This window comes from Eptesicus fuscus, chromosome 4 (genome assembly GCF_027574615.1).
Source record: "Eptesicus fuscus isolate TK198812 chromosome 4, DD_ASM_mEF_20220401, whole genome shotgun sequence".
Taxonomy (NCBI): domain Eukaryota; kingdom Metazoa; phylum Chordata; class Mammalia; order Chiroptera; family Vespertilionidae; genus Eptesicus; species Eptesicus fuscus.
Genome location: NC_072476.1, coordinates 55,308,145 through 55,334,878, shown reverse-complemented (window position 1 = coordinate 55,334,878; position 26,734 = coordinate 55,308,145).

Sequence of the window (26,734 nt, the reverse complement as noted above, 5' to 3'; positions counted from 1 at the left end):
ACAGCTCTTAGACTTACTAAAAAAATAAGAGGCATAACTCTAATTGTGCCAGGTGGTGCATTTCATTTGTAATGACAAAGCTTATTACTACACAAAATGAGTTTACTGTAAAAGAATGTTAAGAATCTATCTAATGCATCACCAATTTATTTAATTACCCCCTGTTATGGTGCCTTCAATAGCAATACATGTGCTGACAAGTTACCCAGAATTAAATATTTAAAGATTGTGCATTTATTATTAAATGAAGGATTTAAATAAAGCAAAAGGAACATTATATCCAATAATTCTCAGTTATGTGAAGGAAGATTTAAGTACTATTCTCTCTTAGGGAACTTGGTAATAATTGCTGAGTTTCTTTAATAATGAAAAATTGGATTCAACCAAATATGAAATACAAATAATCATGTTTAAGTGGTTCAACATTTTAATGTGTTAATTACCTTCAAAGATATATTCTGCCTCAAAGCCTCCTAACATGCTGAGGAACATATTGAGAAATTATAAACATGTCATGTAAAATATGTTGTCATATATTCTGCAGTAACTTGATTTCAGGAAAAGTTGCCCAAGGCTTAAGAAAAAAATATAACAAGTTTAAAGTGTTATCTGTCTATATCAAAAGCAGTAGTTTCAGGAAAACCTGCCCAAGGCTTAAGAAAAACACAAAAGGGTTTATAGTGTTATCTGTCTATATCAAAAGCAGTAGTTCATCAGTTAAATGAATTATGATAATCTTGTGGAACATAGAAATTAAGATGCATCTATATAATACAATGATGTGTAACCAATAGAATCGTATTTTATCAGAATATTTGAAGTAATTAAAATGTTCATGATGTAGTAAATAAAATGACAAAAAATATATGACATGATAAAAATAGTGTGGGTGAATGCCCTATGTGTATATACACTGAGTGGCCAGGTTATTATGATCTCTGAACGCATAATAATCTGGCCACTCGGTGTATATGTACTAGTATATATAGTGCTTGTAAAAAAGAGAAACAGAGACAGTCACTGCTAGTTAGCATCCTGAAAGAGTTATAACCAATGGTAACAAGCATCATCTGGGTACTGGGGTTATGTGTTCTTATTTTCCTTATTGTTTTTTTAATATTTAAATGTTTTCATTTTGACTATGATAATTATAAAGCAATGATAATTTCAAGTGAAGTATTCACTAATGACTGTGAAGAAAAATATATTTATTTGTTTCAAACATATCATACTAATAATCCCTTATTTCAACAGAAAAGAACTTTACTTTTTTCTAAGATCACACACAAATATTAACTAATTATTTCTATGTCCTAGATCAAATAATAAGATATTATGGTATCTTATACTTGTTGCAACTTCTCGGTCTATCTGTTCCATTTTATACCCATTCTTTTATTTACCTCTGAGAAAGGAATCCTGTTCTTGTACCTCTAATTTCTTTCTATTTTTTTCCTTCTTTTGTTAATTCCATAAATAAGTATGAAGTTTGTGGTGGATGTTGGGTGTGCACCCGTCACACTTGCACCATTAGAAACCAGGAGTGTTGGGTGATGACAACTGGTAGAAGTGCCTTTGACTAAAGGAGTTGAGTCACCCAATATATGGGAGTGGCCATGGTTCAAGATGACTAATGTGGGACTGCAGGTGGCCAGCCCTGTGCCTCGATTCAGGACTTCTCTGAAGGGCCCTCCTCATCTCAGATCTTCTCTGGGGAGGTCTGAAGCTTCTGTTCCTACTGTACCCAATTCCTCTCGCCTCTCCTCCCAATCCTGCTTGAGGTATTCCTCACAGACACCATTCCTGACAACATGGCCCGATACCTCTGGGTCATAGAATAATGTCTAACAGTAAAATAGTACTTTGAAAGAATATTTGAATTTATTAAAATGTTCATAATATATTAAATAAAATTCAGTGTGTTGTAGAACATCTCTGCATACACATCTCTGTCTTTGGGTGTATTTTGGGAACATGCCAAACTGATTACACAAAATTGTTTCCAAGGAATATTTATTGGGATGACATAGGAAATATTAAGGCCCTATATAAAAAGAGAGCCCATTTTTAGTACACCTCACACAAGGGAAATTCTTTCTCTGGCCCTCATGTAACATGGCAAAGAGCCCAGAAGTAGGGAATTTCAGGTTAGAGAGAGCTGCAGCCTCTGCAGACAGACAGACAGACAGACACTATTCCCGTGGCTAACGAAGAAAGCTGTTGGCATATTATAGAACACCTCATAGGGAAGCAATATCTCTATGGAATCAATTAATATAGATTCTACTTAAAGTTAACTGTGTGTGTTTTTTTCAAAGGTTAAGTATTTAGTGGTAATAGCTCATTAAAATTACTGTCAGAAAGAAAAGAATTAGCAGATAACTTAATTAAATGGAATTAAATAAATAATTATTAAATTCTTACTATATTTTTATGTCATTGATATGATCCTGGAAACAGAGCAGCAAAGCACATAGAGTAAAAAATAATCTGCTTTATTATTGATTATAGGAATTAAAGATGAAAAATAGCCAGGAAGAGGAATAGGTCATGCTGGGTGGAGTTTGAGATTTAAACAGGATGAAGAAATGAGTAGGTGATATTTGAGTTAATATCTGAATGAGTTGATGTAGTGAGCCATCTAGTTATTTGGAGGAAGAAAATGAAAGATGAGTATTAGAAAAGATTATAACAGAGATTTTATAGTGATTAGCAAGCATTAACATTTCTTCACTTTCTTAGTGAGGAAAAATGCGAAGATCTTTACCTGTCCATGACTCACCCCCTTCTCATTGTTCAAATTCCTCACTTGCTTACCTTGCATTGTATCTATTCCTCTTCCAGTCGTGTCTAACATCTCCACAGCTCTTGGAACCTGACAGTTATATTTAAATATTATTCAGCCTTTAAAAAAATGGAAAAGCTGTCATTTCTGACAATGAAAAATAACTTATAGGATATTCTAAATGAAATATACCAGACATAGAAAGACAAATATTGTATCATGTCACTTATATGTGGAATGTAAAAAGGTTGAACTTAGACAAAGAGTAGAATAGAATGTTGGTTGCCAGGGGCTGGAGGAAATGGGCAATGTTGGTACAAACTTTTACTTATAAGATGAATAAGTTCTAGACATCTAATGTACAATAGGTCAACCATACTTAATAATCTATTGTATACATGAAATGTGCTAAGAGTTGAACTTAAATGCTCTCACTAAACACACACACACACACACACACACACACACACACACACACACACGGGTGTGTGCTGTAACTCTGAGGATGCTATTGCCAGGTCTAAAATCTTCCTTTCCTTGTAACTGGCTGCTGCCCACTCATCAGGTGCCAGCATAAATGCCAGTTGACTTAAGAGACATTTCCTTGACCTAAGAATAAGATAGGCCCCAGTAATAAATGTGTCTATATCATCCTAGATCCTCTATAATCCCAATGTATTAGGCAGTGAATCATTTGGGGTTAAGGCAGGAAAATGGAATCTACAGGAGGTAGTTTAATAGAGGTTTTTGAAATGCTGAGAAGCCACACAGTATAGTAGGGCTACCCAGATATTAGCAGCAATTGGACTCTTAAGGAACCAAAGAAAAACGTGGTGCTAGGAGAGCCCCAAATCCAGGATGACAAGATGAGAGCTAAACACATGGATAGGATGGTGCAGTGAGTCTGCAGTCTCATATGGGCTCATGTGCAGAGGGGCCATCTGGAAGAAGTGAGAACCACTGAAGAGTGGCAGCCACCATTAGAAATATGGCCAGAAGTAGAGAAAGAGGGCAAGGAATATCCTAGCTTCTCTCTCCCCACTTCTCTCTGTGACAGGAACTGCACTGGAGCCTGGTGACGTGGGAGCCAGGGAGATGCTCTCTGTGAGCATCAGCCCCACTGCAATACACAGAGTGGAGAAGGTAGGGATACATATGGTCAGCACTGACTACTGTATACATGCTTTTGGAGGAGAAAGAATTTTTCCTGTTTACTAATTAATTTGCAGAACATTTACCTTATGCCTATTTACTGTAGGTGCTCATAAACATTCATTTGAAGGATTAATGATGCCAGTGTCCCCATATATATGCCTGCATTCTCTCTTCCATTCTCTCCCCCTTCCCCTTACACACTTTATTTCCAGGATTTATATTCTCAATAAAGCGTTTTTCGTCATAGCACTCTATTTTAAAACATTCCTCTAGACACAGTTCTATAGTTTCCCATACTGTATCTGAAAAGTGCTTGTCTATTAACATTCAAAATTGAGGTATCTGAAGTGGATAAAACCAGATAAGCAAACTCCTTATACGCCATCTTAATTCAGGTTGTTTCAGCCTGAGTTTCTTACATCTCCACTATTTACTTCCCTTCTTAATGTATCCTTCACTATCTATTTCCACTTTCACCTATTTCTTTGGGTGAGTTTTGCATCCTTAGTGAATGCCATCCCTGACACTTTCTTTCATAAGCCTCATGTTGGCTTGGGGCCCAGGAGACAGCAAGTTATACTGGGTTTTCTAATATCCTTCAAAAGTTCCGGATTGCATTCTGACATCAAAGAGCCATACTATGATAGAATGACAGCCCTAGATTGTACTTTGAGAAATCATTTACTTTATTCCCTCTCCTTCTAAAAGGTTAATAACTGCAGTCTAGGTAGTGGCTATCACATACAATTTTTCCCTTTTCCTTTTACTCATGCAGACATGCATGGCAACTCTACCACCTTGCAAGTCACCCTATTCCAAAATTAAAATATAGAGAGCTATTTTTTCCCGTTCTTCTTTTAGGCATTTTTCTTAGTATTTTCTCTTGTTCAAATATTCTGAAAGCATTAGGTACAATGTGCTGCTTTTATACAGTGACACTGACTTTATAAGATGGTCATTAATGTACCGAGGCGTCTTCACTGGAAGAGCAGGTACAGAGGTCATAGTTGGCAAACAGAGACTGCCAAAGTAAAACTTTATTTTCAAAATATACTTAGGCATTGGGTCCCAATTTCTGCTTTTATTAGAGAATTGTTGTCAACGTAAGGTAAAACCAGTTCTCTCTGTCTCTGTCTCGCCTTTCTCTTCCCCCTCCCTCTCTTTCTCTACTTTTTTCTTTTTTTCTAGTGGTTAATCAGTGAATTCCATATTTGCCCTTATTATTTTTTTCTCTCTTTTCTAGGCTTGGAAGGGACTTACACACCAATAATTGAATTGTCCTCATATTTGTTCTCTAGTCACTCTCAGCGCTGTTACACTTAGCCAATGGAGCAGTCTCTTCAGGCCTATTTTCCCACTCCGAGCCACAAGTTTTGGAGATACAGAATACCTGGGGATACTTTTTTATGCTATTTCATATTCAAAAGAAAATGGTGGTGTTAATGGTGTACAGAAAGTAAAGATTTTATTTCTTCATTTTGCTTTTGTTTAACTTGTTTACTCAAGTTTCACATGGTATACAAGACACTGCTTTTCTTTATTCCAGACTCCTTCTAAATTATATGGATATATCTCAGGATACCTACTTGCCCAAGAGCCCCACAAGACAGAGGGAGATGCAGGTTTGCTTTTTTGTATAAACATCCACTATGATCCTCAGTCTTTTGCCACCTAGTCAGATATTTTCTCTTTTGGGGTTGGAAAATGACCTTACATTGCCATGAATACTTCTTCACTTTACAGTTTACTATAAGAAAAACAAACAAACAAAAAAAAACTGATTGTGCTGTGTCATTGGGACCTGAAAGGAACAGAACTGGTTCTGCTTTTGTGGGCTTCTCATGGCTCAGCGGTCTCTTGGACCTGAGTTTTGCAAGGTGTTCTATCTGCTCTATGACTGGGAGAGGATCTCACAGTCTTGTTTCCTCAAAGTACTGTCTCTCCCAATTTGCCCAAAGTCACCAAACTTATAACCTGAAATGGTTCTTTTACAGTGAGGATTTCTTCTTTACTAAGACATTCCATTTTGTTAGCTATTTAAACTATCAGATAAATTACATATCACAAATATTTAAGGCACTTTATCTCTTATGTGTAGGATTTCTTGTTTTGTTTCATTTTTGTTGTTGTTGTGTGATGAAATTATGATTTGCATAATAATCCTTTTGAGAACTAGATGAGTTCCCTTTATATGACTTTGTTTATATTTTAGATTGAATTCCAGTAGCACATTAGTCTTTATTTCTATACTAGAGGCCCAGTGCACGAAATTCGTGCACAGGTGTGTGTGTGTGTGTGTGTGTGTGTGTGTGTGTGTGTGTGTGTGTGTGTCTTAGCCAAGCCTGCACCCTCTCCAATCTGGGAACCCTTGAGGAATGTCCAACTGCCCTCTCACAATCCAGGACTACTGGCTCCCAACCACTCGCCTGCCTGCCTACTTGATTGCCCCTAACCACTTTTGCCTGCCAGCCTGATCACCCCCTAAACACTCCCCTGCCAGCCTGATCGATGCCTAACTGTTCCCCTGCTGGCCCGATTGCCCCTAACTGCCCTCCCCTGCCAACCTGGTCACCCCTAACTGTCCTCCCCTGCAGGTCTGGTTGCCCCCAACTGCCCTCCCTTCCCGGCCATCTTGTGGTGGCCATCTTGTGTCCACATGGGGGCAGCCATCTTTGACTACATGGGTCGGCCATCTCATGTGTTGGAGTGATGGTCAATTTGCATATTACTCTTTTCTTAGATAGGATAACTGAAATAATAGTTGTATAACTACTAAGTATTTATTTTCCCCAGAAAGAGGACACTTAATCTAATAATTTCCAAGTAAACTCTGCCATTTTAGAAATTAAACCCATTCTCAGAAACAAGTTTTTTTTTGTTTTTTAGAAAAACTTTTTTTATTTTACAAAACACTTTTTATATGTCCTTTTATCTTTGAGCTTTGAATGCACTTATTTAACATAAATGATATGGATATCATAGATGCTATATTAAACATATGCTATGTAAAATATACTACATCTGTTTATCTTTGTCTTTTTCACTCTCTCTACCCTGAGTGTGAGTGCATATTTTAATGGATAAATTATATTGGAAATCTTTTTATAGAAAAAACATCAATATTTAATTTATTGATATTTAATTTGTTTATTATGGTCCTTACATTGAGTATTGAGTTAATAAAATTATTTAGCTCATGGCATATCATTATTATAAATATGTAAAATGTTACATTGTTATTATGTTTAACTAGAGGCCCGGTGCATGAAATTCATGCATGGGGTGGTGTCCCTCAGCCCAGCCTGCACCCTCTATAATCAGGGACTCCTCTCACAATCCAGGACTGCCGGCTCCCAACCACTTGCCTGCCTGCCTGCCTGCCTGCCTTATTGTCCCTAACTGCTTCTGCCTGCCAGCCTGATCCCCCCCATCCACTCCCCTGCCAGCCTGATCGACGCCTAACTGGTCCCCTGCTGGCCCGATTGCCCCTAACTGTCCTCTCCTGCAGGCCTGGTCTCCCCCCAACTCCCCTCCCCTGCAGGCCTGGCCCCCCCAACTGTCCTCCCCTGCAGGCCTGATTGCCCCCAACTGCCCTCCTCTGCCAGCCTTGTCACCCCTAACTGCCCTCCTCTGCCAGCCTGGTCGCCCCTAACTGCCCTCCCTTGCAGGCCTGGTCCCTCCCAACTGCCCTCCCCTGCTGGCCATCCTGTGGTGGCCATCTTGTGTCCACATGGGGCCCGCTATCTTGTTGTTGGAGTGACGGTCAATTTGCATATCACCTCTTTATTATATAGGATTATTTTCCTCTTCTTGCCTCTACCCCAATACTATTCTCTCCCATTCCTCACATGAGGAATCTTATTAATATATTAATGTATACCTTTAGATAAGAATATACTTGAAAAATACATTAATTTGATTTATAATTTTGCTTATGTGAACCAAATAATGCTAAATAGTTTTCTGATTTTTTAAAATTTGGTTTTATGTTTTAAGCATAATAAATAGTATGGACAAAAAACATTTTATTAATCTTTTTTCTTTATGATGGTGGCTCAGTTTTCTCCAACTCTTGCCCCACAAACAAGCTGAGAACATCCTCATGAACCCATTGGGGATTGTGTCTTAGAGGCAAGCATCGAAACATATACTTAATTTCACAAAAAGAAAATCCAGAAATATCTCTATAACACTGATTTATGCCATTTATTACTATTAGTGAATAAATGCTTGCCTTTCTTAATAATCTATTAATGCTTGTTATCTTATTTTAAAATTTCAGAAAAGTATACTTGTCATTTGATAAGCTATTCATATACTTGTTTACTTGTCATCCTCACTTATGTTGCCTATGGTTAATGAGAAATGCTTCATTTTTCATATAATAATACTTATTTTTATAATTATGGTTAGTGCTTTTTGGGAATTTTTATGAAATTATAAACATAAAAATCATAACAAATTTTGAGCAACAGACAGTTCAGTATACATTTAGTCCATCATTTGACCTAAAATCCACTATGAATACAATTTTAGAACAGGATAATTTTGAAGGATCCCTCATTTGGATATGTAATAGCTTCTTGGTTTGTTTCAGCATATCTATATGATTTTTCTACACACATATTCAACATATTCAAAGAAGACAAAATATTTCCAAAAATTGTTTTGTCTTTTGGGTAGATATCTAAACCATGCTATGTTTGTCTAGGATGAAAGTTAATAGACAAGATAGGATTCTGAAAAAAACAAGTAAAAACTGGTAAACTGCAATATATGGTTATGCTAGCTTGAATAACATTAAAGTAATCAGATTACATATATGATTGTTCTTCTGTGGTATGTGTTTGTTTTCAAGCACTGTCTATGAAATATGGAGAAGCAACGGAAAAAATTTCACTAAAGGCTCTCCAATTAGACCCTGTCTATGTGAGCCTGGTGAATGCTGGACCCGACAGTGTCTGTAGCAGAATTGCTGGATAAGCATTTCATGATTCAGAAGGATGGGAACTTATAGATTATTCATTACTGAGAAGAGATATTCAGCCTTCTCTTACTTATCTAAGCTTTTTGCGGTGTAATTTCTCAGCTTATTACTCGTACAGATGATATAAATCAGTAGATAATTCTTCTTGGCCTTTCTAACCAACAGGACAGTGTTTGATTCCGATGACAGAGATAAATAGGGAGGAGGAAAGTTAGTCTTCAGCATTGTTGTAAACATTGAATACAGCTACTTTGCCCCGCCTAGTTTGGATTTGCTATTTCATACCATTTAGTACAAAATGCTTGCTCTTGCTGTGACATTTAAAAAAAAATATATATATATATATGAAGATCATTGGAGAAAGATATTTCAGAGATTCTAGGTGTAGAAAAGCAACTGACCGAGAAGCAAATAGTCTCATAGGGAAAATGTATACAAATAAATAATAATAAGCTGTTCATGAACAGCTTTTAAAATTTGTGTTGTTTGACAATTAGTTATAACTTGTAAAACATCTAAATAAGCACTTTCTTGGTTTTTATTTTTACCAAAAAATTAAACACAGATATGTGTTAGTCACTTGTAGAGTTATTGACTTATCTATAATTCAGCAGACTTTTTAAGGTCCCTGAATGACTCTTAGTAAATAGCACCATTGTGTGACTAAATGGTCATCAGGGGTCTGCAAGACTCAATATAAATTCTCTGAAAAGTAGTTCACATTAATTTCACTGTAAAATCAATTCCTTTTTTTTTTTTTTTTTTTTTTAGTAGAGGGCAAATCACATAACAACATTTAACACACCCCAGAAATTCTAAGATGTTAGTGGAATAAACACAATTTCAAAATCACTGTTAGAGTTAGAATAAAAACCAATAGTATCCTCCAAGTAAAAACATATAGCTTCAGACTATGTTAATAGTTTAGTACAGTTGGGCAGAGGAGAAAGTGGCGGCTGAATATGTAGAGCTATTGGGCACCTAGTAAAGGGCCAGACTGGAAATACAACTATTTTGGAGAACATTCATCTGGAATTTTCAACTGTGGTCCAGCTGAGGAGGTGACTTATAACAAGGAAGAACAGAAGGCACCTGGAGACCAGCAGGAAGGGCGAGATCATGAGAGGGGGCGGGGGGGGGGGGTGCCAGGAGCACACACACCCACCTGCAGTGGCGCTACCCTCATTGCCCTTATCATCCAAGCAGCTATGAAAGGTAGCAAGACTGCTGGCGGCAGCAGAGTCTACACTCAGCAGAACAGAACAGAGCCAGTTGGGGAGAAAGCCGCAGTTTTGACCTCCCCAACCCCCCGCCTTTAAAAAAAAAATCTCTAAACCCAGAGCACAGGAGTTTCCATTTGCAACTACACACCCCATGCATTGGCGCAGGGAGAGAGGCATGGACTTGAAGTGCCTGAGGACAGGTGGGGGAGGGAAGCAGAGCAGAGAAACCTGAAAAAGCAGTAGTAGCCAGGAGTCCTGCTTGGGTCATTCATATGGTTTAAATGGCCATTTCCCCTTGGAGAAGCTACCTTCCCCAAACACTCAAAGGGCAGGTAAAGGAAAACAAAAAAAAAAATGAAACACCTGCCCACTGTAAGACAGCCTGCTACACCCTGCATTTTGAGCTTTACTGAAAAAAAAAAAGGCAGAGGCCAAGCTTATGGGTCTGAATAGTTTCAAGGAGCCCTCCATGATGGAGTGGAGGAGGGGCCATCCGCCCCACTATTACAGGAACCAGACTGATAAAAACGACAGGGTCCCATCTGACCCCATTGGACCATACAAGGACCTCTGTCCAGCAAAGGGCAGAGTAATATTTTGGGCCACTGGCAGAGGAGTAGTTCTGGGACAGAAAAAAACAACCATCATATTCCCTGAAAATGAAACAACACCCACCTCACCTAAAGCCCTGTCAGAAACAGACTCTTGAGTGATTAAGACTGACAGTGGCAGTCAGGAAAAGAGGGCAGATTGGCCCCTCCTGCTTGAAGCCAAGGCCTATGGAGACAGACGAAAGCAGTGGACTGGCAGATCATTTGGAGCTTCAAGGAGGGTGCTACCAGCCAAAAGACAGTGCCTGGCAGTGGTTAGCAACTAAATACCTAACAGAAAGCCCAGAATTGGCAGACAGAACAGAAGAATGGGGTCCTAACCCAGCTCCCACAGGGCACTAAAACTCAGCTGAAGCAAACGACACTTCATTTTTTGATTTTTTTATTGGGTACACACACACACACACACACACACACACACACACACACACACACACATACCCAGTGCACGAAATTTGTGTATGGGGGGTGGGGGTGTCCCTCAGCCCAGCCTGCATGCTCTCCAATCTGGGTCCCTCTCACAATCCAGGACTGCTGGCTCCCAACTGCTCACCTGCCTGCCTGCCTGATTGCCCCTAACCGCTTTTGCCTGCCAGCTTGATCACCCCCTAACCACTCCCCTGCCAGCCTGATCAACACCTAACTGCTCCCCTGCCAGCCCAATTGCCCCTAACTGCCCTCCACTGCAGGCCTGGGCCTCCCCAATTGCCCCCCCCCTTGCAGGCCTTGTCCTTCCCAACTGTCCTCCCCTGCAGGCCTGGTCACCCCCAAATGCCCTCCTCTGCCAGCCCAGTCACCCATAACTGCCCTCCCCTGAAGGCCTGATTGCTCCCAATTGCCCTCCCTTGCAGTCCTGGTCCCTCCCAACTGCCCTCCCCTGCTGGCCTGATCACCCACAACTGCCCTCCCCTGTTGGCCATCTTGTGGTGGCCATCTTTGACCACATGGGGGTGGCCATCTTATGTGTTGGAGTGATGGTCAATTTGCATATCACCTCTTTATTATATAGGATATGCACACACACACACACACATACAATACAGGAGCATCTAAATATATAAAAAACACTTTTGGAGGATATCAAGGGAGAGATTGACTGCAATACAATCATAGTAGGGGAATTTAATACCCCACTGACATCACTGGTTAAATATTATAGACAAAAAATCAACAAGGAAACAACAATCCTAAATCACACTCTAGAACAGATTGAACTAATTGACATCTTCAGAACATTCCACCCCAAAGCTACGGAATATACATTCTTCTCAAGTGCACATGAGCCATTTTCAAAGATAGATCACATGTTAGGACACAAGCTAAGTCTCTAAAAATTCAAGGAGATTGAAATCATATCAAGCATCTTCTCAGTCCACAATGGCATGAAATTAGAAATCAACTACAATAAAAAATGCTCAAAAATAACCAAATATTTGGAGGCTAAATAGTGTGCTTTTAAACAATGAATGGGTTACCAAAGAGATCAAAGATGAAATTAAAAACATCCTGGAAACAAATGAAAATTAAAACACAACAATCCAAAATCTATGGGACACAGTGAAAGCAGTCCTGAGAGTGAAATTCATAGCACTACAGACCTACCTCAGAAAAGAAGAAAAACTGGTAATAAGTTATCTAACACTACAACTTAAAGAATTAGAAAGGGAACAGCAATAAAAGCCCAGAATAATTAGAAGGAAGGAAATAAAAAAGATCAAAGTGTAAGAAAAAAAAAAAAAGATCAAAGTGTAAATAAATAAATGACATAGAGACCAAAACAAACAAACAAAACAACAACAACAACAACAACAACAACAACAAAATAACAACAGTACAAAAGATCAATAAAAACAAGAGCTGGTTCTTTGAAAGGATAAACAAGATTGATGAATCTCTAGCCAACAAAGAGAGAAAACAAAGAGAGAGGACCCAAATAAAATCAGAAATTAAAGAAGTAACAACTGACTAACCCCACAGAAATACAAAGAATCATTAAAAAAAATACTATGAGTGACTGTATTCCAACAAATGGGACAACCTGGACAAATGGACATATTCTTAGAAAAATACAACCTCCAAAACACAATCAGAAAGAATCATAAAACCTGAGTAGGCTGATAATTACTGATAAAACAAAACCAAACAAAAACTCCCAGCAAATCAAAGCCCTGGTCCAGATTCACAGGAGAGTTTTACTAAATATTCAAAAAAACTAACACCCATTCTTCTTGAACTATCCCAAAAAACTTCAAGTGGAAGGAAGACTTCTAAACTCTTTCCATGAGGTCAGCATTACCCTAATTACAAAACCAAATAAAGACCTGGCAAAGAAAGAGAACTACAGGCCAATATCCCTGATGAATATAGATGCTAAAATCCTCAACAAAATATTAGCAAATCGGATCTAGCAAAATATTAAAAAGATCATACATCATGATCAAGTGGGATTTATTCATGGAGCTGCAAGGCTGGTACAATATTTGCAAATCAATAAATGTGATATAGTACATAAACAGATTGCAATACAAAAATCACATTAAACACTGAATTGGTTATCAAAGAGATCAGGAAAAGCATTCAACAAAATCCAACACCCTTTTTTGATAAAAGCTCTCAGCAAAGTGGAAATAGAGGAATCATACCTCAAAATAATAAAGGTCATACATGACAAACCATACAGCCAACATCATACTCAATAGGAAAATACTAAAACCATTTCCCCTAAGAAAAGGAACAAGACAGGGATGCCCACTTTCACTATTCTTGATCAACATAGTACTGGAAGTCCTGGCAATAGTGATCAGACAAAAAGAAGAAATAAAAGGCATCCAAATTGGAAAGGAGGAAGTAAACTCTCATAATTCACAGATAATATGATACTGTACATGGAAAACCCTAAAGACTCCATAAAAAATTACTAGATTTAATAAATGAATTCATAAATGTAGTAGGATATGAAATTAACACCCAAAAATCTATAGCAATTTTTATACACCAATAGTGAACTCTCAGAAAGAGAAAATTTTAAAAAATCCCATTTACCACTGTAACAGAAAAATTAAGATACTTAGGAATAAACTTAACAAAGGAGGTAAAAGATTTACATGCCAAAAACTATAGGATGTTGAAAAAAGAGATAGAGGAAAATATAAACAAGTGGAAGAACATACCATGTTCATGGATTGGTAAAAATCAACATCATTAAAATGTCCATATTACCCAAAGCAATTTACAGATTCAATGCAATCCCTATTAATGCCAATAGCATATTTCACAGACCTAGAATAAACACTCCAAAAATGTATATGGAACCAAAAAATACCCCAATTAGATGAGCAATCTTGAGAAAGAACAAAGTTGGAGAAATCACAATACCATATATCAAGTCATACTACAAAGCCACTGTGCTCAAAACAGCCTGGTACTGGCACAAGAACAGGCATATACATCAATTGAACAGAAGAGAGAACCCAGAAATCAATCCAAGCCACTATGCTCAATTAATATTTGACAAAGGAGGCAAGAACATACATTGGAACAGAGACAGTATCTTCAATAAATGGTGTTGGGAAAATTGGACAGGTACATGCAAAAAAAAAAAGAAAATGAAACTAGACCACCAACAAAAATAAATTCAAAATGGATAAAAGACTTAAATGTAATAAGGGAAACCATAAAAGTCCTAGAAGAAACCGTAGGTCTAAAATCTCAGACATTTCTCGTAGCAATATGTTTACCAATAAGTCTCCTAGGAAAATGGAAACTAAGGAGAAAATAAACAAATGGGACTACATCAAAATAAAATGCTCCTGCCTGCAAAATAAACCATCAACAAAATAACAAGAGAGCCCACTACATGGGAGAGCATATTTGCCATTGATACATTCGATAAGGGGTTAATCTCCAAAATATACAGGGAACTCATACAACTTAACAAAAGGAAGACAATCCAATTAAAAAAATGGGCAAAGGACCTAAATAGATACTTCTCCAAAGTGGACATACAGAAAGCCAAGAGACATAAGAAAAAAATGCTCAAAGTCACTAATCATCTGAGAGATGCAGATCAAAACGACAATGAAATATCACCTCACACCTGTCAGAATGGTTATCATCAACAAATGAACAAAGAACAAGTGTTGGCGAGGTTGTGGAGAAAAAGGAACCCTAGTACACTGCTGGTGAGAATACAGACTGGTGCAGCCACTGTGGAGAACAGTATGGCATTTCCTCAAAAAATTAAAAATGGAGCTCCCATTTGACCCAATGATCCCACTCCTAGGAATATATCCTAAGAAACTGGAAACACATCAGAAAGAATATATGCACCCCTACGTTCATAGCAGCACAATTTGCAATAGCTAAGATTTGGAAACAGCATAAGTGTCCATCAGCAGATGAGTGGATAAAAAAATATGGTACATTTACACAATGGAATACTACATGGCAATAATAATAAAGGTTAAAAAAACAAACATTCATGGAAAAAAATAGTTTAGTATAGTTGGGCCTGGGGAGCAAGTTTTATAATTTCCAAGCAAAGTTGGACGTACTTAAACGATAAGGAGAACAAAGTATAAGTGCTTAAATCATTTTGGTATTAAAATAATTTACAATTTTTTCAGCTTTATATGTAATTAATAAGCCATTTTATAAACATTCTGTATAAAGGTAATATTGATAACTGCATATACAAGGAGATATATAATCTTATGAAATTGCAATTAGTTTTACCATTCTGTTTTTATTTAAAAAATCTTTATAGGCATTCTCCAAGTTTCTAACAAACTGTGCTAATCTGACAACTACGTTTGGTTAGTCTAAATCCTAAACTAATCAAAACTTTAAAATGTCTTTGCTACAAAATGGTGTTTTAAATTATTAGGATAAGTAATAAAATAAATTCCATAACTTTCTAAATCTTCAATTCACATTATACTGTAAAGAAACAGCCTTAATGATACATACATATTGCAAACTTTTACACACTGTCAAATGGAAGGAATATTCAAAGTTCTATCCTTATTATACTAATCTAATCTAATAATAGAGAAATATGCAAATTGACCATACCTCCGACACACCCACAAGCCACGCCCACAAGCCACGCCCACCATCCAATCAGAGCGAGTATGCAAATTAACCCAAACCAAGATGGCTACAGCCACAGAGAGCAAGGTTTCCTAGGTAACAGAGGAGGCCAAGCTTTCCGCCTGCCATTTCCAGGCCTAAGCCTCCACTCAAGCTACTAAGTTTCAATTATAGAAGGTAAACAAATTCAAACAAATGGCGGCAGAATGGAGCTTGAGAGAGCAGGCCAGGGTTGCTGCCGGCAACAGGGGAAGCAAAGCTTTCCACACACCCTGGCCGGGCCCACCCGCTTAAGGCAACAAAGTTTCAATTATAACCCCAACACAATGGCTGCGGCCTCGGAGGGAGCCCCAGGCTTGGCTTGGCTCTGCTCCAGGCTACAAAGTTTCAATTGTAGAAGGAAAATAAATTCCAGATACCAGGGCCTCCGCTTGGGTTACCAGGGGGCGTGGCCGGCCTGCAAACCACCACAGGCCCCTCGCTCAGGCCGCCCCACACCCCAAGGGAAACCCCACCTGATCCGGGACACCCTTCAGGGCAAACCAGCTGGCCCCCACTCCTGTACCAGGCCTCTATCCTATCTAATAAAAGAATAATATGCAGATTGATCATCACTGCAACACACAATATAGCTGCCCCCATGTGGTTAAAGATCCTGCCCCCATGTGGACACAGGATGGCCACCACAAGATGGCCAGCAGGGGAGGGCAGTTGGGAGGCACCCGGCCTGCAAGGGAGGGCAGTTGTGAGGGATCAGCCCTGCAAGGGAGGGCAGTGAGGGACCAGGCCTGCAAGAAAGGGCAGTTGGAGGTGATCAACCCTCCAGGAGAGGGCAGTTAGGAGTGACCAGGCCGGCAGAGGAGGGAAGTTGGGGGCAAACAGGCTGGCAGCGGAGTGGTTAGGGGGGTGACCAGGCTGGCAGGCAGAAGCAGTTAGGGCCAATCAGAAAGGCAGGCAGGCAAGCAGTTGGGAGCCAGCAGTCCTGGATTGTGAAGGGATGTCCGACTGCCCGTTTAGGGCAGTTAAACGGGCAGTCGGACATCCCTCGAGGGGTCCATATTGGAGAGGGTACAGGCTGGGCTGAGGGAGACCCCCCTCCGTGCACGAATTTTGTGCACTGGGCCTCTAGTACCTAATATAATTCCATATTTCAATATCATTTAATAGCTAAATATATTATTATAAAATATTTTAATTATGGGTGAATAATAGTATATATATTATTGAATTTTATGTTATTTCAAAAGTTGTGTGAATATTAATATAATTTTCATTATTTCAATTTATAAATAACTTTTACAATTTATACTTTTACTCAAAATTTTATTTCATAGGCTGACCCCCATTCAGAGTTTCACCTTATAACTTCATTAAGTTAAATACATTTTGCATTGCTTCATTATTCTTCAATACCCTTTTCAGTTAGTGTTATATTCCTGAACTCCACTCCCAAATACCACCACCAAGAGCATTCTGCCCAGAAATCATTTCAGCCTAGAGATTTTTAAATTACTTTCTGATGAGGGTAGAAAGTCATTGCACCAATGCCCTGCTTGCAGGGTGTATCATTCAGCACAATCCTTTTATGATTACGGCACTGGCACTGAAGAATATTAAGTGATTTTATAAACAAACCACAATTAATTAGTATTAAAACTAAGAAACTTAATATAGTGTCAGTATTTTTCATGTAGGTATGACTTTGGAAAAGAGTGATAATGATTTAAAGAATACTGTGAGCCTACTATGAAGAGTTTATTAGTCAAGCCTCAAATTCAAATATATATCTAATTGAATGTGAAATGTGCTCCAAGAGACTTTGGGGCCCATGCTTTGGCTGTGTCATCTCTGCCTTTTCTGTGATTATTATCTATTTCATTAAATTTGTAACTTATCTGTCTACAGTGAAAAAAATAAATATTAGGGTGTTGAAAACGAAAATTTAAAAAAAAATACCCACCACAGACGTGCTATCATTGGTTGATCTAGAGATAACAGTAAATATTAAGTTGTTAAATAAAAAGAAAAAATAACATTACAAAAGAACTTATCCAACAAATAAAAACATCTTTGATATGAAAATATCCACTTTCAGATCTTGTGCCTAGGCCGGTGACATTTAGTTGCACTGGACTGTTCCTTATCATTCATTACAGTATCCTGTACAAGTATTTTTTATTTTGGTAAGCACTCATTCACTCCACTAAACTTGCAAAGAAAATGTTGGGCTTTTGGATATAGGATTTTTTCTAAAGGATTAAAAAAAATCTCTTTATATCAAAGCCCAGCGACCTGAATGGCAGAACGACCGGAACGACCGGAACGACCGGAACGAACAGAATGATCGGTGGCTATGAGGTGCACTGCAGCAGCCAACCAGCCTGATCCGGGCCCCAATCACCCCTCCCCTGGCTGGCCCGGCCCCCAATCAGCCTCCAACACCCTAACCGGGGCAGGGCCGGCTGCCAACTGCCCTTGGCCCCACCCCCAGCCATCCCCATCCCCGATTGACCCCCTCCACCCTGATCGGGGGCAGGGGTGGACTGGCCAGACCCCACTCGTGCACAAATTTATACATAGCTGGGGCTGGTTGACCATTGTAGCCACATTAAAAACCATAGGCTCCAAAGCCACAGGACAGATTCCAGAAGAGTTTCAGGTCACTGTAATTCCCTTCTCCATTGAAAAAGAGTTCTGTAGCAAAAGAACAAAATGAAAAAATGTACAACCATACTCAGCTGTTACCTAAGGAGAGTTATTTAACATATCTTTCAAATATTATGAAAATTCTTTGATTTTTAGATGTGATTTTTTATTTTGAGAGAGATAGTCAATGTCTTTTATAATTGAAGGGCATTATTAGTACTATAACCAAGATGTTAAAAATTGGCTCTGATTTTAAAATAAAAATAATTGATATTAAAATAAACCATTCATATTTTAGCAGTTACTCTCTTTTACTCTACACTTAAAAACTCACATCTGTAAATAAGGTTACACGGGTAAAGAAAAAAAATGAAGAAAATAGAAATGGAAAAGGTAGTATTGATATCTTGCTGTTTGACAGTATCTTTACTCTTATATACAATTCTCTTTTCTCTAGAAATATTTCACATCACGCTTAAGTATTACAAACTTATGATGGGCAAGACTAACAGGAACTACTGCCAAACTTGCCTTCTTTAAACTCAAGTGCAAAATTTGGTGTAGTCAGTATGACCTCCAGAACAGGCAGATAACCTAATGTTTTATAAGGGATCGAGCAGTTAAAATGGAGATTTATAATGACAAGATGCTCTTATTATAACTTTTAATTTTAAAACAATTATAAACACACAATAAGTTGCAATATCACAGAAAAGTTTCACACACCCTTCCCCCAAGATAGTATCTGTTAAATGATAAACAGAGGCACATCAACACTTCCAACAGTTTACTAGGGCAAGCATAGATTTGAATTAGGCAGCACCAAACTGGAAGTGTTTAGGAAATATTTCTTAAAGCTCAGTATTTGTCTCTTCCTTTTCCCATATTCCTTCCTTTTCTTTTATTTTTTCTGTTCAGTTCCTTATTATTTCCTTCCTGCTGTAGTTTACCTAACTGGATGACTAGATCACTTAATTGTATCCATATGCAGATTTCTGAAGCTTCTTATATGCCTAACTACCCCAGGTCCTGTTGTCTGCCCTGCAATTTCTAGCTGTTTCATCCTTTTTGACTCTACTTTTTCCTTAATTCAGCAATACTCACATGTTTTGCTTGGGACCATCCTTCTTGTAACGTGGTCTAAAAGTGTCTCTAAGCAGAAAGCTGGGATAATAAAAGAACTTTCATTTATTACTTTCTCTGTTTGAGATGCAATATCTGAAAACATTATTTCATATCTTTTGTACATTTTGTTGTTGCTTATTCTGAGATGAGAAATTAGCCATAGTGAATCTCTCATAGCTAAAGTTCATTCTAAATAATACTTTAGAAATCATGGAGATTGAGAGTTGGCCCCCACTCCCCAAAGAAAAAGATGGTCTATTCTTTTATATATGGGTTTTAGGTATGTCCCAGAAATGATATACTTCTTAGCTTTATTGTAATTCACATGATGACATTTTAACATGGCATATTAAACTGATAGTTACTAAAGAAAAAAAGATAGATGATCATTGGGATCATTTTACTAAGAATAAATCAAGCAAAGTAACTCTTAATTTTGCACTAGGGTTACTATATTTGTTATCTATATATTAGTATTCTGTACTTACATTATTTGATAAATAATATAATGCTTTGTGTGAGGGCATGATGAAATAGTACAGGATATGGATATGGTGGATTTATGATAGATTTACATCTTAAACTAAGAATTGAACACCACCTGAGGGAAAAGATGTTGATTTTTCAATGTTTGGTTTTAAAACATCAGAATCTGCTATGTTGCATAGGCAAGCTAAGTGTCCTGGTGTATTAGAGGTAATTTTGAGAGGTTTAGATTTCCTGTTTTATGTGTAGGAGCTATTTCCTGTTATATCAACAGTTTTCCTTCTATTGAAATATTCCATCTTCAGGGCAAGTTAAATCAGAAATTTAACTATATCCTTTTGTACATAAAATATCACTCTATCCTATATAATAAAGGGATAATATGCAAATTGACTGAATGGCAGAATGACCAGTTGCTATGATGCCCACTGACCACCAGGGGGCAGATGCTCAGGAGCTGCCCCCTGCCCGCAAGCTCTGATCGCTTGATTGGGGCCTGCTGGCCAACCTTTTGGTCCCTTCCCCTGGCCAGCAGGCTCTGATTGCCTGATGGGGAACAGGGAACTGGGGGTGGGTGGCGGCAGACGTGGGTGGTTCCAGGCCAAAGCCTCCGCCCCACCAGTTACCCCACTCACAGAGGGCTACTGGCAGTGGGGGACAGGGCCAGCGAGCAGGTGGGAACAGCCAACCTCTTGGTTTCTCCCCGCAGCCGGCATGCTCTGATCTCCCAATGGTGAACAGGGAACTGGGAGTGGGTGGCAGCGGGGAGCAGCCAGGGAAGATGGCCCTGATCATAGGCCAGGCCTAGGGACCATACCCATGCACGCATTTCGTGTACTGGGCCTCTAGTTTATATATAAAATATTCATAACTTTAAATGCTTCAGTAGTAATAGGATATAAGAAAGAGAGCATTTTAAATTGAAGAATTACTCATACTAGTCATTTTTCAAACAAGTTCTGAGTTAAAAAAGTCTTAAACATTTTAGAGCTAGTCATATTATCAAACTTCTTTGAGTCCTCTGAAAACATGGTCAGAAAAAAGTGTCACTTAGAAGCATGTATTTTGCCCATGTAGTTCTGTTTGGAAATGTTAATGACAAAAAATCAGTAGATGAATGGCCATAAATGAAAATCAATGAGATATACCTTAGGAATTATTTATAAAAGTACTCAGTCTTAGGATATTGTGAGTGAACAAGTTTCTTGGCATAGGTTTATAACATTTGTGTATATCAATATCCTACATAATAAAAGGCTAATAAGGCAAATCAGCTGAATGGCGGGATGGCCGGTCGCTATGACACACACTGACCACCAGGGGGCAGACACTCAACACAGGAGCTGCCCCGTGGTGGTCAGTGCCCTCCCACAGGGGGAGCGCCGTTTAGCCAGAAGCCGGGCTCACGGCTGGCGAGCGCAGCAGTGGTGGTGGGAGCCTCTCCCGCCTCTGGTAGTGCTAAGTAGCAGCGAGCCGAGCTGTAAGGAGCAGCGAGCAGGTGGGCAGCAAGGAGCGAGGGGTCCCAGACTGCGAGAGGGCACAGGCCGGGCTGAGGCCCCCCCCCCCCCGAGTGCACAAATTTCGTGCACCGGGCCTCTAGTATAATATAATCTGTATATTCATGTAATATTTATAATTTATGTATATATACACACAGAATTTATAACCTTACTAAAATGGACAATGATGTTTTATTTACTAAACAACGAGTTAAAAAATGATGTGTACTTTGAGAGGCTTAAACATATCTGTAATAACCATGTTTCTAAAAACTACTGTATTTAGGTACTGTGGTGGGCACTTCATGATCATTCTCGCTAATTGTCACACTCTTCAAAGTAGATTATAATATTAACCACTTTTTTTTTCCCCAAATGGAGAAACAGCTCACTTAGTTTGAACACCTTGCCAAGGGTCTTAAAAAGGAGACAACGAGACCTCAGTTCTTGTCTTCTTGAAGGAAAGATGCCCATCAAGAGACAAAGTGTAGCAAAGTAAGTAAAAATTTATTGGCTGCAGCAAAAATATACTTAGGACAGAGAAACAAAGAAGGACATAGAAGCAGCAGGTGAGCCTAGGCTGGGCTGCTCTGGCTCACTGGAAAGCCCGAGAAAAGGGGGGCTTGGAGACAGGTCCAGGGGGTTAGCCTAGGACGAGCTGCCACTGTCCATTGCTCCCCTGGTTGTAAGTCTCCAGAGTACTTAGAGGGAAGAAGGAGGGAAGGGAATGGCATGGGTAGAGAGCACACACTGGGTCCTTCATCCTGAGTGCATTTCTCTCTCTTTTGCAGGTGGAAATCTTAGGGGATGTTTCAGGGGAGGGTCTCAATAGAATATTCGTCAGCTTTCCAGTAAGCTCTTTCAGGGTCGTGGACTCCACTGATTGATCCGTGCCAGGGCAGGGGGACCTTAGTCAATGTAGCTGGTCCTGAGGCAGCCAGGGTTACATGTCTGTCTGGTTTTGCTGTTCTTCTGGACCTGGAGCTAGAATACAACTGAGGCCTAGATGTTATCTCAAGGGAGGAAAAGGTCAGGGGCTCTAAACTGCATAACTAGTGATCTGAGAAGTCAGGGGATCCAAGCCACATAATCAGCAATGTACTAGGGGAGGAAAGTTCACCCTGGGGGTGAGGTTCTTGTTTTCCCAGTTTTTTTTTTTTTTTGTTTTTTTTCCTTGCTAGGCATCCAGGGCTTTCTGCCCTGGTGAGTCTCTGTACTTGGCCCATTATCCTTGTGTTACCCTGAACAGCAAGCTGGAGTTCTTATTCCAGGTTCTTGTCCTATGAAGTTCGAAGAATAAAAATTGCAGACTAAAATATTTTATGCAAGAGTGTAGAAATTTATTGCAAGCATATACAAACTCCTGCCTGTGGAGGGGGCCCAAAATGGGTGACCAGTGAAGTCTCTTTGTCTAAGGGTTTATAAATGCTGGTAGCTTCTTTGTCTGTTCATGCTACTTTCTAATTGGACCCTTCCTCATTTTATGTCCCTTCATGTGTTTTTTCCCCAATTCGCTGGTTTCCCCCTTCCCTGCCAAGTATCAGTTTCAAAGCTCATCCGGTGCTCCCCCTTCTCTTTTAACAGTCAGCTGCCCTCTTTGCTTGTAAGATAAACATTCTGGTGGTTTAGAGCTGGCTCCGCCCATCATGTACGCATTCCTTTCCCATGTACCCTACCCTAACTGCCTTTCTTATCTCTAAATCCTCTCACTTGCTCTCTTCATGTCTGTCTACTAGTAACTGACCATAACAATGGTAAAGCCAAGATTTGAATATAGGTCTCCCAGCTCTGGCTTGACTGTCAACACCATTTGTTTCCAAAATGCTACAAAAGTGACATAGATTCTCTTGAGTTTTGTGTTTGTTTTTTTTAAACTGTCCATACATTTCACAGTATGTGTCAGAAAACCTTGTCGTTGAGGTTAGGGGATTTTCAACCCATATTTCATTTGAATAAAGGAGAACATAACATAAACACTGCTTCTCTCAGAGGTTTTGTGCCACATTTTAACTACTATGGTTATGTTCCCTAGATTTTTATCAGAGCCCTCCATGTGCTTTGAAGCGATGCTTCTAAATGTGGCCAACTCAAGTCATTTAACACATAATTCATGCTCAGGTTACGCTTTTGTATTAATTTCTGTTACCTCTTATTAGAATAATTTCATTTTTTTTTGTCTGCTAAAGAAGGCTCATAGCAATCTTTTGAAAATTATTGAACTCTGAAGGTTATCATCATGTCTAATTTTTTTCCTCCTTTCTCATCTTAAAATTATCATAGTAATATGGACTCTAAAGAACTGCAAATTAGGAGCCTGAGGAATTAGACTGCTGTTTCAAATTTCAGCAACCTTTTTTTTCCTGTCTTGAAACCATTAGATTTGCTTCAAATGTAAGATTTTTTTTTTTTTTTTTTTACAAAAATATTGATGTTGGGGCTTTGATCTCTAGCCATTGTCTTTGACTATTTGGATTTAGATCAAACATCTTTAGTATCATTATCAACGTATTATCTAGCATGATTGATAATAATGGAATTTATGCTGATGAAAACATGGCCTTTAGCCATCTAGAAACTGCTATGTATATTTTACATTTCAATGTAATTTAGGGGATAAATGACTTTTGTGGTTCTGCATAGGAGTCTTTTTTCTGGAACTAGACTTCACTAAAAGTTCCGGTGGTTACTAACATGAGCATTGGTGGATTAAAATAAGAGCTAATTTACTTTTCCTACAATGATGAGCCATGGTTGTAATTTACTAGTAATATTTCATATTATTCCACTTGATTGTAACAAAACTTTTCAGGGTTTAAACTGGATATAATGGTATTTATATCCCACATTAATCTAATTTGGTATAGTTCTATGATTTCATAAATGGCTGCTCTTATTACTGGTAAGTTACACTGCACAATATGAGGGTAATGTCTTTTATAAACCCAACTCCAATTCTTTTTGGAAAACAAGTTAGTTTCATTGACAATTATTTCAAACTGATTTATAGGAAAATTTCCAAGGCAATTATTATCAGCCATTTAGATTAAACAACATATAATGCAAAATTCATTACTCACCTTTTTTTTTTTTTACTTGCTTCATTTTCTCTGTAATGAGGTCTTCCCTCTGAATTATTTAAATTTTGACTACAGCACTTTCTCATGTATTTTCCTTAGTTTAGGTATGTGGATGATACAGTCTAAATCTTGTAACTCTGATAGTTGAACAATAGCTTGATTGAGTCTAGGATTGGGTTGCAGTCCTATTTTCTTTGTAATTTGTACCTAGTGTTGCTTTATCTCATAGTCTCCAGTGTTTCAGATAAGAAATCTAATTCCAATCTGTTTCTTCTTCCTTTACACATTAGTTTTTCTTTTGCTGGGTAGTTTGTGATATTTTCCCCACACAACTTGACTATTCCTTATGTTTTGTACCAATCATTTAAATGGACTCACAAACTATGTAGGTTATACATAATCAAGTAGTCAAAAGATGAAACACCTTCTAGAACAATAAGGGAATTGTTATTTCATTCCCTGATCACAATTGTAGCAGGGCTGCATAAAGGACAGGATGTACAAACATTGCCAAATCATAAGTAAAAAATTTAGATAAATAAAAGTTATTACATCTCCCAATTTAGATAGATTATTTCCCCTTAAAACTCTCTTCAACTAATTGAACCTCAGCTTTTCCTCAAAAAGAAATGAGTTTTAGCATTTAAATATCTGAGGTGCACTGAAGAATTGGATGTCTCTGATTCTTTGTTGGCATATGCTAAGACTGTTCTCTTCCATGTTTCAGCATGAAGTATAAAAAAAATCCTTAAATCAAACATGCAGTATATATGCCAGGCTCAAGTTCTCTCTATGTCATACAGCCCTCATGTTTATTTTACACCATTATTTCAACAAAGTAAATTGAATATCTAACGGGTGGCCAGAATTTATGCTGCACTTGTTTATGCTGCCCTCCAGGACGAGGGAAGTCCCCTAAGAAAATACATAATATTGTGCTCAATACGGGCCATTATAATTCAGCATTCCCATCCACTTCTGCATTCTCCTACTCACCACCAAGTATATAAAGCTAAACATCATATTTCTCAGATTGCTCTGTGTTTAGTGTTCTGACTGTACATATGAGATTTATATATTTTAGAACTGGCAGTTAAAAGAAAGCTAAGACCATTCTTATCTATTCCTGTGTCAGCTAGCAAGCTCATTTGTATATGAAAGTTGACAATGACCAGTTTCCATGTTCCAGAGTCTAGCCATCAGCTCCATGAGTGTGTGGTAGTTTTGTGGTGGCTGCAGTAGTAATAGCAATAGCATTTCCTTTTGCTAGTTTACAACTGCATTTACATTGAAACCAAATGTCACTTAATTCTCCAGCATGTTCTTATAAAGTGACTTAATTTTTGTTACTAAATTGATTCTTATTGAAACATGTGGAGTAGTTTCTGTTTCTTGAACTGAATCCTGGAAGCTTTTTATTGTATACTAGAGGCCTGGTGCATGAGATTCAACCATGCTGAGGGGTCTCTCAGCCCGGCCTGCACCCTCTCGCAGTCCAGGGCTCTCACAGCCTGGGACCCCTCGCTCCTTACCACCTGTCTGCCTCGGAGGCAGGAGAGGCTCCCGCCACTGCTGCTGGGCTCTCCAGCTGTGAGCCCAGCTTCTGATTGAGCGGTACTCCCCCTGTGGGTAGCAGGCCTAAGCCGGCAGTTGGACATCCTCCAAGGGGTCCTGGACTGGGAGAGGGCGCAGGCCGGGCTGAGGGACCCCTGCCCCCAGTGCACAAATTTCATGCACCAAGCCTCTAGTTATACTATATTATTATAATGATACAATTTTGCAGTATATGCAAAATATCTGCACCAAATAACAGCAATAAATAAATTGTGACAGGCAGATGGTGAGCAGTTGTTACCTTGATATGAGAGTTGGAATTATGGAATCTTTTGCTTAGTTTCTTTTTTTTCCATGAAAGTTCATTTTTTGTTTGTTTATTTTACATATTTTATTCAGCCTTCTGACACTCAGCAGATAGATGCATTGAAAAACAATAAAAAACATCAAAAACAGATGTGTGATTTTCATGAATTCCAGAATATAATTATGACA